The sequence below is a fragment of the Manis javanica genome, chromosome 2 (genome assembly GCF_040802235.1).
Source record: "Manis javanica isolate MJ-LG chromosome 2, MJ_LKY, whole genome shotgun sequence".
Lineage (NCBI taxonomy): Eukaryota > Metazoa > Chordata > Mammalia > Pholidota > Manidae > Manis > Manis javanica.
The window spans coordinates 79,620,382-79,635,423 of NC_133157.1; the positions used below are offsets into that span (position 1 = coordinate 79,620,382).

Sequence of the window (15,042 nt, forward strand, 5' to 3'; positions counted from 1 at the left end):
GGAAGAAGGGACAAACTGGGAGATACAGCAAATGAATGGCATTTTGTGTCATTGAGCTTTATGTAAGTATTACTTTGGATTTAACGAGAGATGTTTAGCTCAGTTTGAGTTAAAAAGGAAAACAGATTATAGTTCATGATGCGTGATCAAAACCGAAAGTTTCTGTGATGACTGCCCTTGCACTGTTCACCATGTAAAAACTTGTTCGTTATGCTTCAGAAGATTGGAGACTGACGAGAATTAGGCTTGGGGTTGATTAATGATTGTGCATTGAGTCTCCTATACAGAATTTTATTGTTGTTAACAACCATATGATCAATAAATATGAGAGATGCCCTCTCAAAAAAATAAAATAAGAAAAGGAAAACAGATCAAAGAAAACAGGTTGTTTGAATCTGGTTTGGCCTCTGACTAAATATGTAAAATTGCTGTTGGTGGCAGCTTGTCTCCAAAGTGAACTCTGCCTCTGCTTGAACGCCCACTGCAGCTCCTCCCAGTGTGGCACGGACTGGCCCGGGGCGTCCCTTTAACCAGTGGAATGTGGGAGGGGTGACACTGTCTGAGCCTTAGGAAGATATGACAGCCTCTGGTTTTGTGGTCCTGGAAGCCAGTCTGCATTTAAGGAGTTTGTCCTGCCAGAGAGAGAGAGAGAGGCCACCGGGAGGAGCCCCAGAGGGAGAGGGGTGCGGCGCTGAGCGTTCTGAGGGGCCCCCACGTGAGTGACGATGCCATCGTGGGCGCCCCAGCCTGGTCGGGCCTCAGAGGACCCCGGGCCACTTTGTCGGGCAAGGAGACCCCAAGGGAGAGCAGCAGAAGTGTCACCCATTGAATTGTGACAGATACTACATTGTTGCCAGGACGCAGTAAGTTTTCAGTTCTTTTGTTACCTCAGATAGATTCCTAAGACCTTGTTCCCAGCAAAGCCTTCTGGGACTCCCTCCAGCTCGACTGCTCCGACCCTTCCTCTGAGGGACACGAGAACAGGCACCCAGTGTTCGCTGAGTGAAGGAAGCATTTTGCTGTGTTTGTTACACTCATCTGTGGCAGTAAACACTTGGAAAACAAAATGAAGAATTTTACTAAGTTTCTCTTTACCCAAAAGGGAAATTGCAGCCCAGCTTGTAGGTTCCTTTATAAAAAACCCAAGTCTGCTAAATACCCTTATATTTCCCTCATGTTTCTTGGTTTGAATTTTTCATTTCTGTCAAGGCTTTGTTGAAACCCCACCACCTCACTCTCCCCTCCTCCCCGCCGAAGTAGTGCCCCGGACACTTACTGGTTCCTTACTGAGCTTTGTTCTGCTTCATCGCTAGTCACTGCCCAACACATTACCCTTTATTTTTCTATCTCCCTAGAGTGTTAGCTTCCTGAAGACAAGGGCTCGGTCTTTCCTGCTCATGTAACCTCTCCAGCCCCTAGAACATTGCTCGGAACATATTTGCTAGTCAGGGAATGTTTGTTGAATTGACTAATAAATCACTACTTTTTCCCACCTTGGAAAAGAAAGACCATAAACTTGATGGACCTTGGGAGTTTCAAGAGGAAAATCCTGTGACGTCCCAAAGGAAAGAGCTTTGTGCCTCTATTGGCTGCCCTAACGGAGGCACAGGGATGGGGGAGAATTTCTTTTTTTTGCCCAGAGAAAATACAACAGAGAAGAAATGCCTGGGTGCTATGGAAATGCAGAGGAATTTAGGAATAAACCTCTGTGGTGGTGAAACTTTGGAACTAAATGCCTTAAAAGCAAGCAGACAAAAAGCCATTTAATAAAAGCTAAAGATGTCATTGCCAAGCAAAGACAGACTGAGTGAGAGGCCCCCCACGGTGAAGGGAAAGCTAATGAGAAAAGAAGGGTTTGGGTGGGGAATTGAAACTTAACGGCAATGATGAAAAATTGTGGCATATTCTCTTCAAAAGAAGCCAGGGATGCACAATTTCTTGAGTTACTGTAAAGCTGTACAAATCATTGGATGAAGATGCCTCAGGGAAGAATCCTGAGTGATATTTGGTGAGAGAAAGAGAGGCTCTACATAACCAAATAGGTCTTTTCCCTCTATGTGTGGGGAGTTTTATTTCTGGGAGCTCGGAGCAAGCCTGAAAATGGAAGAATTACTTGAGGATGAGATTTACGATGGCCACAAAATATGTGTCTTCTAAGGAAACCTGGTTAAAAACAAGTTTACAAGATTTTAAACAGAAACATACTTTATTTAAAAAAGTACAATAGTCTCATGATTGTTTTAAAATATTTGAGCCTACCCTAAGATAAACCATTCCCTTCATAAATCTTGTCTACACAGTAGCTTTTGAATGCAGAAGAACTAAGCTTTGAAATCGTGTAATCCAATGTGAAATAAAACCAAACCCTCTTTCCTTTGAATTATTCAGAGAAGCTAATTTTAGTATTTACTGATGTTGTACAGGTGGGAGGTTTTCAAGCTCCTCAGGATGTTACCAATAAAGAAACATCAGTACCCAGTGCAGCTTCAGATGTGGTTCTTGGTTTTCTTGAAACATTCTAAAACATCCAACCTCAAGCTGTTTCTTTCTGTCCACTGCTTGTACTGTGTTAGTGACTCAGTTTATGTTTTATGAGCCAGCTGCAGATCCCACGGTGCCCCTGCTCTGTCTTGCTTTGGAGTCTTTTCTTGAGACCTAGGAGAAAGGCAGGAGAAGATTTCACCAGGTCTGAACTAGGGACTGTTTTGAATCATGGGGCTCAAGGAGTGAGAATGGAAGGTCATGGAACAACACCTAAGCAGGTAGCTGCTGTGAAAGAGATGCCAACCCAGCATCAACTCGGTTCTGAGTTGCATCTTCTTGGTTCTCAACACTTTAAATCTTAAAAGGGCTTCAGAAATCACTCTATCTCCATTCTGATAGACAATAACAAACACAGAAATAATATCAGATTTTAGAAGAAACCTTTTAAAATGGTCTAACTTTATGGATAAGGACACTAAGGCTGGTAGAAGTGAAGCAAGTTGTCTAATGACCCAGAACGAATTGATGGTAGAATTTCAACAAAGGAGTGAATGATGTTCAAGTAACACTTAACGAAATGTTTTGGTGCAGGGAAATCATGGACAGTTTTCATGTCATGGCCTTATATGCTCCTGTATGTTGGCCTAACTGCAAAATGTTTTATAGAAAGAAAAATTTAGGGACTTTCAAACCACTAGGATTTTTTGACTCTGAGTCCAGATGATAGATCTAAAGGAACCCCTGTGCATATAGAAACTAGTACAGGACGTCTGTTTTATAATTAATTTTGTTATTGTGATAAATACATGCACATAATTAACAATTAAATATTCTCTGCCTTACTTGATTACCACCATGCCGTTTTTATTCCTAAAGAAACCACTTTTCTTCTATTTCTTCTGGTATTTATACCCAAATTACCATATAATATGCTATCTTATAGAAACAGTGAGATAGAGTGGTTCTCATTGATTATGGACATTATTTATTTACTTTCTATTATGGCAGCAGAGGATTTAGCTCAGTCCAAATGTTACTTGTACTAGAACCTGAGAAGGAATTTTTCTCAAACCCTCATGAGTGTGGACTTAGAATCAAATTTTATTCATTTTGAAAAATCAATGACATTTTTTGCAACCAAGTGTTGTAAGGCAGGTTCATATTTGTTCTCCACAGCATGCACAGAATGGAGTCCTTTACAGATCTAGTCATTTATGGACCAAGTCTTTTGAGATATGTATTATTATTCTTATTTTCCAACATTCTATAATGAGACCTAGTGAGCCTAAGTCCAGGGTTATATAATAAGTAATTGGCAAAGTCAGGATTTAAACTCAGATCTCTTTGATTCCAAAGACCACCTTTTCCCTAATGCTTCATTCAGTCCCTGAAAGGAAGTTTCCCTCAAACAGAGCTCCCTTTGTGCTCTTTGGGCATCATGGCTGCTGTGCTGCTGTTACCATCTTCTTGCACTAGAAACCTCAGAAAAGAGAATTCTGTGGGTCTGGAGGAGAGATGCAGTGTCATCTCAATAATTCATTGCATGAAGAGGTAAGAGTGGAGTAGAAGAGGATGCCTTAGGGGAGCCAGGGGCCAGGCTCCCATTGACTTTGTGAGAGAAGAGGGCAAGGCTGAGGGTAGTAGGCAAGCAGATCTCACACAACAGTTTCTTCCCTCCTAAGGCCCCTTTGAATACAGCTGGGTGGGGACAACTCGGGCTACTAGCAGAAAGCAATTCTTTGCATGTTGCCTTGTACTTTCAGTACCGAGTTTGAGAAAGTGCTGTGTTGAGCTAGGATATTGCTGAATATCATTGTAAGAATGAAAGTGATTTCTACTCTTCCCTTCTCACCTAGACTAGGAGGAAGATGGCTCTTACCTAAGCACGTGATTGTATTCTTAAAAAGAGTAATTTCAAAGTTTTGGCAGCATCTTTGGTCAAAAAAGGGAATGATTGTTTTGAGGTGTTTCTCTCAGTGATGGGGTATTTCTAGCATCAGAATGTCTGAAAGTGGGCATGTGAGTGTGTGTGTGTGTGTGTGTGTAAGTGGTGGAGGAGGAGCCAGAGCAACCAAAAATCGCAGGCATAGTAACATGAAGAGGCAACTCCATGGCGATAGAGGTGGCGTTATAAATCATGGCCTAGTACAATGATGTCTGGTGGTTTTAAACCTGACTGAGAATTCATAATTGTTTTTGGAAGAGGTCGGTATATGTGCACGTATGTGCGTGCACGTGTGTTTTGGTCTGTTTGATTGACTTAGCAGCTACTTCTCAGGCAATAAGAACAGAGAACAAAGCTGCAGGTCACACTGGGGAAAAGACTTTTACAGAATGGGTGTTGGGGTACCTATACCCACCAAAAACTGAAATAAGTTTGATCTCTGTTCTGCTGGAACCCTCAGAACTTAGGCTAACATAAATATTTGAGCACTGAGGAAATGCAGCCCTGCTCGCTATGGGTAGGGCACGAGGTTTTCTAAAATGTTCATAGACATTCACAGGAGTGGGAATTAGAAGAAGGTACTTTTGCAAAAGGGTACAGAACAGTGAATTTAGGAAGTATCCATGAAGGCTCTTTAGAAAGTTTAGACTTAATGGATGCTATTTCCTTTTGGACCTACAAAAAAGCCTTCATGAGGATACAGAAAGACACAGATCTTTCTCCTCCATTCTGGAATTCCCTTGTTAGCTCGAGTCTTCAGTAAAGCCTCGTGTGTAATGTAGTGGAGGAAAGAGAGCCACAACAGTGAAGGCAGGTATGTCTTGCCCTCCATCTAGCCCTTTGGTGAAATCTACTGGGCAGGAGGTGCTCTGGGAACTGAGCAGCCATGCCTTGGAGGTAGCATGGTAAGGGACAGTCAGGGCTGCTTGCCAAGTGAACAACTCGGGAGAGAGACACATGACTTGCCTTCCTCACCTTTCTTACACTATGTTAAGGAATGGTGATTACGGAAGTCAGAGGCTGACACTTCGGTTACCGGCCTTATTTGAGGAGCCACTTAATTCTACCACAAGCTATCTGGGCTGTGAAAATCAGGGCTCATTTATCTTTGAAAAATCAGTATCTGTCTCATTTTCCTATTATAGTTATTTGTACTTTAGAATATTGAAGAGACAACGAACGTGTGGGTACTGTCTGTGATTCAAAACAGAAAATGAAAATATTTGCTCTTGATAACTCCAGGAAGTCTGTGATTCAAAACAGAAAATGAAAATATTTACTCTTGATAACTCCAGGAAGCAACAGCATGGTTTTGTGAAACTTTTCAATTGTTCACAAAAAGGGGTAGAGCAATGAGATAGCAAAAGGAGAAGAGACACAGTGTGTGTCCAGGAATTCCAAAATACAGGTGGGTGTGGACCAACCACATGAGAGAAAGCTGTGTGCACTGGCTTCCATGTGAGAGAAAGTGGGGGAAGAAGGGGACATTGGTGTGTGCCGGCCCTGAGAGCAGGGGGGTCCCCACACTGCCGGCAGGTGCTCCCTGGGAAGTAAGGCCAGTGAGTTTGAGAGGGGGGGCTAAATCTGGGAGAGCTCACCCATTCTCATCACGGAGTAGTGTAAGGGACGGGGGAGGGGTGGGGGTGAGGAGTGGGGGCCCAGTCCCATGTGCGCCCAGGCCTGAGCAAGCTGGGCTTCCTCCCAGAGCAGGGCCCTCACTAGTAGGCGCTTGTAGGTGGGCAGGAGACAGATAAGGGAAATGGAGAAAGATAGGGCCCAGACACAACTGGAGGAGGGGATGGGGCAAGGGCGCATCAGGAGGCAAAGTGGGAGGCACAGAAAGGGGGGCTCTGGGAAGACAGACAAGCTACTGGTACCAAGTCTTCTTCTAAAAGCCCTGGAAAATGAAATGCACATGAAAATGAGCAGCAGAACAATAATAAGGGAAAATCCCATACACAGATATTCAAGGAGAAAAGAGAATAAGGAACAGAGTAACATCCTATGGACGACCAAAGCCTGCTGGGAAGATAGACTGCAGTACAGAGCTTAACCTCTTCATATTAAAGACACGGAAAGAGAGAATTGGAGAAGTTTGGGAAACGGTCAGACAACTGAACAGTGACAGAGCTGGGATGATGGGCCATAAACATGTAGACCTTATGAATTTTAAATCTGATCCTCTTAAATATCATAGACATCTCTAAACCCTTTAAAAATGATTCCTTGTTATCCCTGTGATACATTAAATGTGAAGCTCAGACTGGCAGAAAAACTCTCCTTTGGGGTGCTACATGGCTCCAACTGGTCAAGAAGATCTAAATGCAGTTCAGGACTTTTTGGGTCACTTCATCTGCTGAAACTTAGAAAAAAAGAAAATGTGCCCTTAGGACAAAGGATCTTTTATGAAGGGAGCCCATAATTTTACAGATTTAATTTAATGGCTATGTATTAATCGGGCATGATGATACTTCATCCTGATCCCCTTAAAGGTAGGTAGATTTGTGAAGTCAGACAGGGTGGTAGGAAATAGGTCAAGAAAAATGGAAGATTATACCTTCTCAGAATTTTGTGTGAGTTTAAATTTGTGTGTGTGAGTGTGTGTGTGACAGAGATTGAGAAGGAGCAGAGAAGAGAGAAGGGGAAAGAGAAGGGGAGGGAAAAGGAGGGGAGGGGGGATACTGAGAAGGAAGGAGGAAGTCAAGAACGAGCTCTGGCTTCCCCCCAAATGCTAGAACTAGGTTGAGACCCCCTCTCCTGTGGATGCATTAGTGTGGGAAAGAACGTGTGCTTCCTTTTGGTCTCAGCTTGGTCTTTACATTGCCTCTTTAAGTGCTGACTTGGTCACGCAGGAAGTCTCCCAACTGTGTCCCCATCACCCCGTAATCTCTATTCAGGTAGAAGATGGGACAGGGAGGAGGCCCAGAGAATCTTCATTTCCAGCTGAACCCTTAGTGGGGGGGGATGGGTAGCGCTGTAAGGGCAGCAACGGGAAGGTCAGCCCAGGACTGGGTCTGCTTCCACGTGGCTCCTACTTTGCTCCAGAAGATGATTTCCCTCGAGAATTCAAGTTTCTCCATTTTTATTTTCCCTATTATTTCCTGTGTATATTTCCCTGTTATTCTGCCTATTTCTTCTCTCTCCTTTATGTGTCATTGATGTTTTCATAATCTTTGTGATTGAAAATCTAATTCTGGACTCTTTCTATCTCAAGTTATTCCTGACTGTTTGTTTTCCCAATGGATGACTCGCATCTGTTTAGTTCCAGGGAGGAAAGAATTCCTTGGGGTATAGTTCAAAGAATTTGGTGGGTTTATAATGGGGTAGAAACACAGATGAGTGTTAAGAAATATTACCCCACCACCCTGACATTATGTAGATAAGCTCTACATGCCATCACTTCATTACAAGTGGGTGCCATATACAATCTTGGTAGCCATCTCTCTAAGGAGAAGGTGACAGCATAACCTTGACAGAACTGAAAATGGACCTAGGAAAATGAAGGAAGCCAAAAACTATATAACAAGGAGGCACACCTGTGAACATTCCCCATGTATGTGCAATAAGCTTGCTGTGTGAGCACAACAGGTCCAAATTTATGATGTTGACAGAACCTACATCTTGACCTCTGAGGCTAACCTGTTTGGGTTACTACAGAATTTGCAAATTTAAGTCATCCTAAGCTGGTACACTTTGGCTGGTGGCCAAGATCAGGTCCAAAGTCCAGACCTTCCAGTGACCGAGTACAGAAAACTGTTAATGCTTTGGAAGTGTTTCAAATCTTTCAGGCCATTTGGAGATCATTTGGCATTCTAAGAAAGGTAATTCACTAAAACAAATTGTAATAGTATGAAATAGCTAATGCAACTCTCCAAGTCAGTTGTTTAATTCTTATTCCCTCACAGGCTCAGGGCACCACAGTTGGCATTCATCTCTTCCCACCAGTTCTCACATTGCTCTGAGTGCTAGTCTGTTAGAACACTTGGACCAATCTGCCTTGTGTTAAAGTTGTTTGGCACTAAAGTGAAACAAGACTCTGTCATAAGGGCATCATAGGAAGCAGGCTGAGCTGGAGGTCCAGGTGGGCCCAATGCCTCTGTAGGAGCTAGTGGGACAAGAAAGGACTTCCAAGTCTAGGCAGGAAGAACAAGAAAGAGAAGTCAGACACTAATTAATGTTCCAACTCTTCAGCTGATGTTGGGTTTTCAGAGAGATGATGGTTTGGCTGAGGTTGAATTAAGAAAGAATTGGTAGGAGTTTCAAGATCCATGGCACACAGCGGAATCCCCAAAGACTGGGAATCTAACAGAGAACACATCTCAGGGCTTATCATGTTCCTTCTAGAAAATCATGAAGAAGTTAGTTCTGATACTTTGGGGAAGTTCCCCCAAAATGTTTCTAGATTGATTTAAGGCAGGTTCCCAATCTTATTGCTGTTTACATTTTGGATCTAAAATTTCTTTGTTGTTGAAGGCTGGTCTAAGCCCTGTAAAATGGTTAGAGGATCCCGGGCCTCTGCTCACTGGATGCCAATAGCATCTCCCTGCTGAGCTGGGTAACTGCTCTTCCCTCCTCCTGGGAGCCCTTGAGACCCAAGTGAGGTTGAGGACTCTGGGGGACTGTAACTGTGAAAGCCAAGGGTCTCTGGGAAGGAGTGCACCTCCTTTTTTATACTTTATCATCTGGGGGATAAAGCAAGTTGTGGTACCCCTGTGTTTTTCGGAAGGGAGAATTCTAAAGGAATTCTGCAGAGCAGTAACTTCTAGTCTGTTCAAGGAATACTGCAGAGTCCAGTAATTCATCTTCCCTCCTTGATCTACAATCAAATTTGAACCAGCTGAGTCTGCCCAGCAGGGCAACTCTCAGTGACAGATGCCAGCTTGTTCTTCTAATTCCCTTTCCGTCTGGGGATCCTGTACTGGACGGAGCACTTTCTGTTATTCCCCCTCTTCTACATCTCAAGAAGCCTTGATTCTCAGGTCTTAGGGGATTGCAGGACAGGAAGAGAAGTTCCCTGAGAAAAACCTTTTTCTGGTTTTCGTTCTCAAATCACAGAACAGACTATGCTGGGTCCTCTTGAAAGAAGGGAGAAATATTTCCCAAGTCAAGAGGGCAATAGAGGTGTGTCGTTTCCAGAGACATCCTTTTCCCTAGCAGTGCCCTCAGGGAGGTCATAGAATCTCAGAAAGGAGGTATACCTGGTGTCCCTAAGGATGTTTAGATGTTACACACCAAGACTCCTGCCTTGGCAGTGATTTTCATGCCCATGTTTGATCCATGAGGATAATGCCACCACTTCCACAACTATAGACATTTGACTGTCAGGTAAAGGTTACATATTGGCTACAATGGTATCTCCCATCTTGCATGCCCATCTACAGTGCAACCTTGCTGACCTCCCATCAGAAGGTGGGGCCCATTTCCTCTCCCCTTGAATCTCGGCTGGCCATAAGACTCTCTTGAAACCAACAGAATGTGGTAGAAGAGCCTCTTCCTGACACCCAGAGTTAGATTAGAGGAGTCTGTGAAATTTCTACCTGATTCTCTTGGGACATTTGCTCACTGAGAAGCCACATCTGGAAAGCCAATGACCCTGAGATTTCCGTACTGGGGAAGACACTTTGCACACGTTCTGGCTGACAGCTCCTGCTGACCTCCAGTGGGAAGTCAGCCACATGCTGCAGCATCTGGGTAATGAGCCCAGTGGAGTGTCCCGATACCCAGAGCCCAAGTCAGCCCCTGACCACAGGCATGTGAGGGAGTGAGCAAGAATGGCCCGGCCCAGCCCTTGCCCAATTCCTGAACCTCGGAATCATGAGAAACAGAAAATGGTTGTTTTAAGTCACTAAGTTTTGGGATAATTTGTTACACAGCAATAGTAACTGGAACAACTTCCCTGAATTTCCAGGTCTCTTCAACAAGCCTAGGGCTTCCTCATGGCACTGGGAAGGGCAGGCACCTCACTATAACTCTGTCAGAGAGAGGTCCTGAGTCAAATTGATCTGATTTTACTTTTGATATAATAATATGACTCATCCTGAATACATGAGCTTGAGAAGGAGAATTGATATTTGCTATACTTAACTGCCCAACTGTTTTTTCCTTTAGAATGAGTTCTTCCTCAGATTTTCATCCTTTCTGTGAATAGGCTGCTGGGATCCTCATCAGACCAAGCAGATGTGTCTGAAACCTGTGGTCAGCACCACTGCGACTTCTTCTGGAATCTGGGTGGAGAGAGCACTCCCTCTAATGGATCACTGGCAGAGTTAGTCCAGCTTGGGACACCACCATAACCCGAGGGCCCTTCGGGTCATGAACTAAGCCACTTCAGGAACCCTGGCCATCATTGCCTTGTCCACTGCTGTATACCCTGCCCTGATATGACATTCCTAACCCATACTATATCCCAACAATATCTCATTGTGGATTTAATTTGCATTTCTCTGATAACTAGCGATGTGGAGCATCTTTTCATGTATCTGTTGGCCATCCGAATTTCTTCTTTGGAGAAGTGACTGTTCAGCTCCTCTGCCCATTTTTTAATTGGATTATTTGCTTTTTGTTTGTTGAGGTGCATGAGCTCTTTATGTATTTTGGATGTCAAGCCTTTATCGGATCTGTCATTTACGAATATATTCTCCCATACTGTAGGACACCTTTTTGTTCTATTGATGGTGTCCTTTGCTGTACAGAAGCTTTTCAGCTTGATGTAGACCCACTTGTTCATTTTTACTTTTGTTTTCCTTGCCCGGGGAGATATGTTCATGAAGAAGTCACTCATGTTTATGTCCAAGAGATTTTTGCCTATGTTTTTTTCTAAGAGTTTTATGGTTTCATAACTTACATTCAGGTCTTTGATCCATTTTGAATTTACTTTTGTGTATGGGGTTAGACAGTGATCCAGTTTCATTCTCCTACATGTAGCTGTCCAGTTTTGCCAGCACCGTCTGTTGAAGAGACTGTCATTTCCCCATTGTATGTCCATGGCTCCTTTATCATATATTAATTGATCATATATGTTTGGGTTAATGTCTGGAGTCTCTAATCTGTTCCACTGGTCTGTGGCTCTGTTCTTGTGCCAGTACCAAATTGTCTTGATTACTATGGCTTTGTAGTGGAGCTTGAAGTTGGGGAGTGAGATCACCCCACTTTATTCTTCCTTTTCAGGATTGCTTTGGCTATTCAGGGTCTTTGGTGTTTCCATATGAATATTTGAACTATTTGTTCCAGTTCGTTGAAGAATGTTGTTGCTAATTTGATAGGGATTGCATCAAATCTGTATATTGCTTTGGGCAGGATGGCCATTTTGATGATATTAATTCTTCCTAGCCAAGAACATGGGATGAGTTTCCATTTGTTAGTGTCCCCTTTAATTTTTCTTAAGAGTGTCTTATAGTTTTCAGGGTATAGGTCTTTCACTTCTTTGGTTAGGTTTATTCCTAGATATTTTATTCTTTTTGATGCAATTGTGAATGGAATTGTTTTCCTGATTTCTCTTTCTATTGGTTCATTGTTAGTGTACAGGGAAGCCACAGATTTCTGTGTGTTAATTTTGTATCCTGCAACTTTGCTGCATTCCAATATCAGTTCTAGTAGTTTTGGAGTGGAGTCTTTGGGGTTTTTTATGTACTGTATCATGTCATCTGCAAATAGTGACAGTTTAACTTCTTCTTTACCAAACTGGATTCCTTGTATTTCTTTGTTTTGTCTAAGTGCCATGGCTAGGACCTCTAGTACTATGTTAAATAACAGTGGGGAGAGCGTACATTCCTGTCTTGTTCCCGATCTCAGAGGAAAAGCTTTCAGTTTCTCGCTGTCCAGTATGATGTTAGCTGTGGGTTTATCATATACGGCCTTTATTATGTTGAGGTACTTGCCTCTATACCCATTTTGCTGAGAGTTTTTATCATGAGTGGATGTTGAATTTTGTTGAATGCTTTTTCAGCATCTATGGAGACCATCATGTGGTTTTTGTCCTTCTTTTTGTTGATGTGGTAGATGATGTTGATGAATTTTTGAATGTTGAACTATCCTGTCATCCCTGGGATGAATCCCACTTGGTCATGGTGTATGATCCTTTTGATATATTTTTGAATTCGGTTTGCTAACATTTTGCTGAGTATTTTTGCATCTACATTCATCAGGGATATTGGTCTGTAATTTTCTTTTTTGTGGGGTCTTTGCCTGGTTTTGGTATTAGGGTGATGTTGGCTTCATAGAATGAGTTTGGGAGTATTCCCTCCTCTTCTATTTTTTGGAAAACTTTAAGGAGAATGGGTATTATGTCTTGTCTGTATGTCTGATAAAATTCCGAGGTAAATCCATCTGGCCCGGAGGTTTTGTTCTTGGGTGGTTTTTTGATTACCACTTCAATTTCTTTGCTAGTAATTGGTTTGTTTAACTTTTGTGTTTCTTCCTTGGTCAGTCTTGGAAGGTTGTATTTTTCTAGGAAGTTGTCCATTTCTTCTAGGTTTTCCAGCTTGGTAGCATATAGGTTTTTGTTGGGAGCAAACCTGTGGGCCTTTAGGCAGACTCGGTCACAAAAGCCTTAAGACAACAGCAACGTTTGAGTAAAGTCTTTCCTGTAAAGTCAGCAACAATGAATCCATCCACGCGTTAGAAACAAGTTTTCCCCTATTACCAAGAAATGCATTTAGTGAACTCCTAGGTTAGAGCTAGTGGTTAGGTTACCTCGCAACATGTGCTTTTCTAGGTTAGAGCTAGTGGTTAGGCTACCTCGAAACATGTGCTTTTTCTGTCCTTTGTTAATCAAGAAACACCCTCTGCCCCAGGAGAAAGCCCCTCCCTTAAAACCTCCCTCCCAAGGGCCCCAACCCCCAAAATGGCGAACTCCCCGCTTCTCTTCTGGGTCCTCCGTTCCCGCCGGCACCAACCAAGACCCAATCACCCCTGTACACCTCCCCGCCGGCGCCACCTAAGGTCCAATTATCTCCTGACCCACCCCTTACTTGCTAACCTGTATAAATTGAGCCTGCAAACAATAAACTGTGCCAGCTTGATCAGACATTCTGTCTTGCTGGTCTTTCTTTGTGTCCCTTGCCTCTCTTTTTTTTTTTTTTTTTTTCAATTCTCTCCTCCAGCTCGTCGACCCCCGTTGATAGTCCTGCAGGTCAGAACAGGTTTTCATAGTATTCTCTAATAATTCTTTGTATTTCTGTGGAGTCTCTCATGGTCTTTCCTTTCTCATTTCTGATTCTGTTGATATGTGTTGATTCTCTTTTTCTCTTGATAAGTTTGGCTAGAGGCTTATCTATTTTGTTTATTTCCTCAAAGAACCAACTCTTGGTTTCATTGATTTTTTTCTATTGTTTTATTCTTCTCAATTTTATTTATTTCTCCTCTGATCTTTATTATGTCCCTCCTTCTGCTGACGTTAGGCCTCATTTGTTCTTCTTTTTCCAGTTTCAATAATTGTGATGTTAGGCAATTCATTTGGGATTGTTCTTCCTTCTTTAAATATGCCTGGATTGCTATATACTTTCCTCTTAAGACTGCTTTCACTGCGTCCCACAGAAGTTGGGACTCTGTGTTGTTGTTGTCATTTGTTTCCATATATTCCTTGATCTCTATTTTAATTTGTTCATTGATTCATTGATTATTTAGGAGCATGTTGTTAAGCCTCCATGTGTTTGTTAGTCTTTTTGTTTTCTTTGTACAATTTATTTCTAGTTTTATACCTTTGTGGTCTGAAAAGTTGGTTGGCAGAATTTCAATCTTTTGGAATTTACTGAGGCTTTTTTTGTGGCCTAGTATGTGGTCTATTCTGGAGAATGTTCCAGAAGAAAGTGTATCCTGTTGCTTTTGGATGTAGAGTTCTATAGATGCCTGTTAGGTCCATCTGTTCTAATTTGCTGTTCAGTGCCTCTGTGTCCTTACTTATTTTCTGTCCAGTGGATCTATCCTTTGGGGTGAGTGGTGTGTTGAAGTCTCCTAAAATGAATGCATTGCAGTCTCTTTCCCTCTTTAGTTCTGTTTGTATTTGTTTCACAAATGCTGGTGCTCCTGTGTTGGGTGCATATATATTTAGAATGGTTATATCCTCTTGTTGGACTGAGCCCTTTATCATTATGTAGTGTCCTTCTTTATCTCTTGTTACTTTCTTTGTTTTGAAGTCTATTTTGTCTGATATTAGTACTGCAACCCCTGCTTTCTTCTCGCTGTTGTTTGCCTGAAATATGTTTTTCCATCCCTTGACTTTTAGTCTGTGCATGTCTTTGGGTTTGAGGTAAGTTTCTTGTAAGCAGCATATAGATGGGTCTTGCTTTTTTATCCATTCTATTACTCTGTGTCTTTTGATTGGTGCATTCAGTCCATTTACATTTAGGGTGATTATTGAAAGATATATACTTATTGCCATTGCAGGCTTTAGATTTGTGGTTACCAAAGGTTCAAGATTAGCTTCTTTAGTATCTTACTGCCTAACTTAACTCACTTATTGAGCTATTATAGACACTGTCTGGTGATTCTTTATTTCTCTCCCTTCTTATTTCTCCTCCTCCATTCTTTATATGTTGAGTGTCTTATTCTGTGCTCTTTTGTGTTTCCTTTAACTGCTTTTGTAGGTAGTTGATTTTATATTTTGCCTTTAGTTA

At 42.3% G+C, this 15,042-nt stretch overlaps 1 long non-coding RNA gene across 1 annotated transcript; it reads left to right on the forward strand.

The window, feature by feature from the left end:
* Positions 1 to 455: 455 nt before the first annotated feature.
* On the forward strand, positions 456 to 13,454 carry LOC140847716 (uncharacterized). The gene is made up of 2 exons (XR_012127768.1): positions 456 to 863; positions 10,538 to 13,454. It is a non-coding gene; the product is annotated as an uncharacterized lncRNA (long non-coding RNA).
* Positions 13,455 to 15,042: the final 1,588 nt, after the last annotated feature.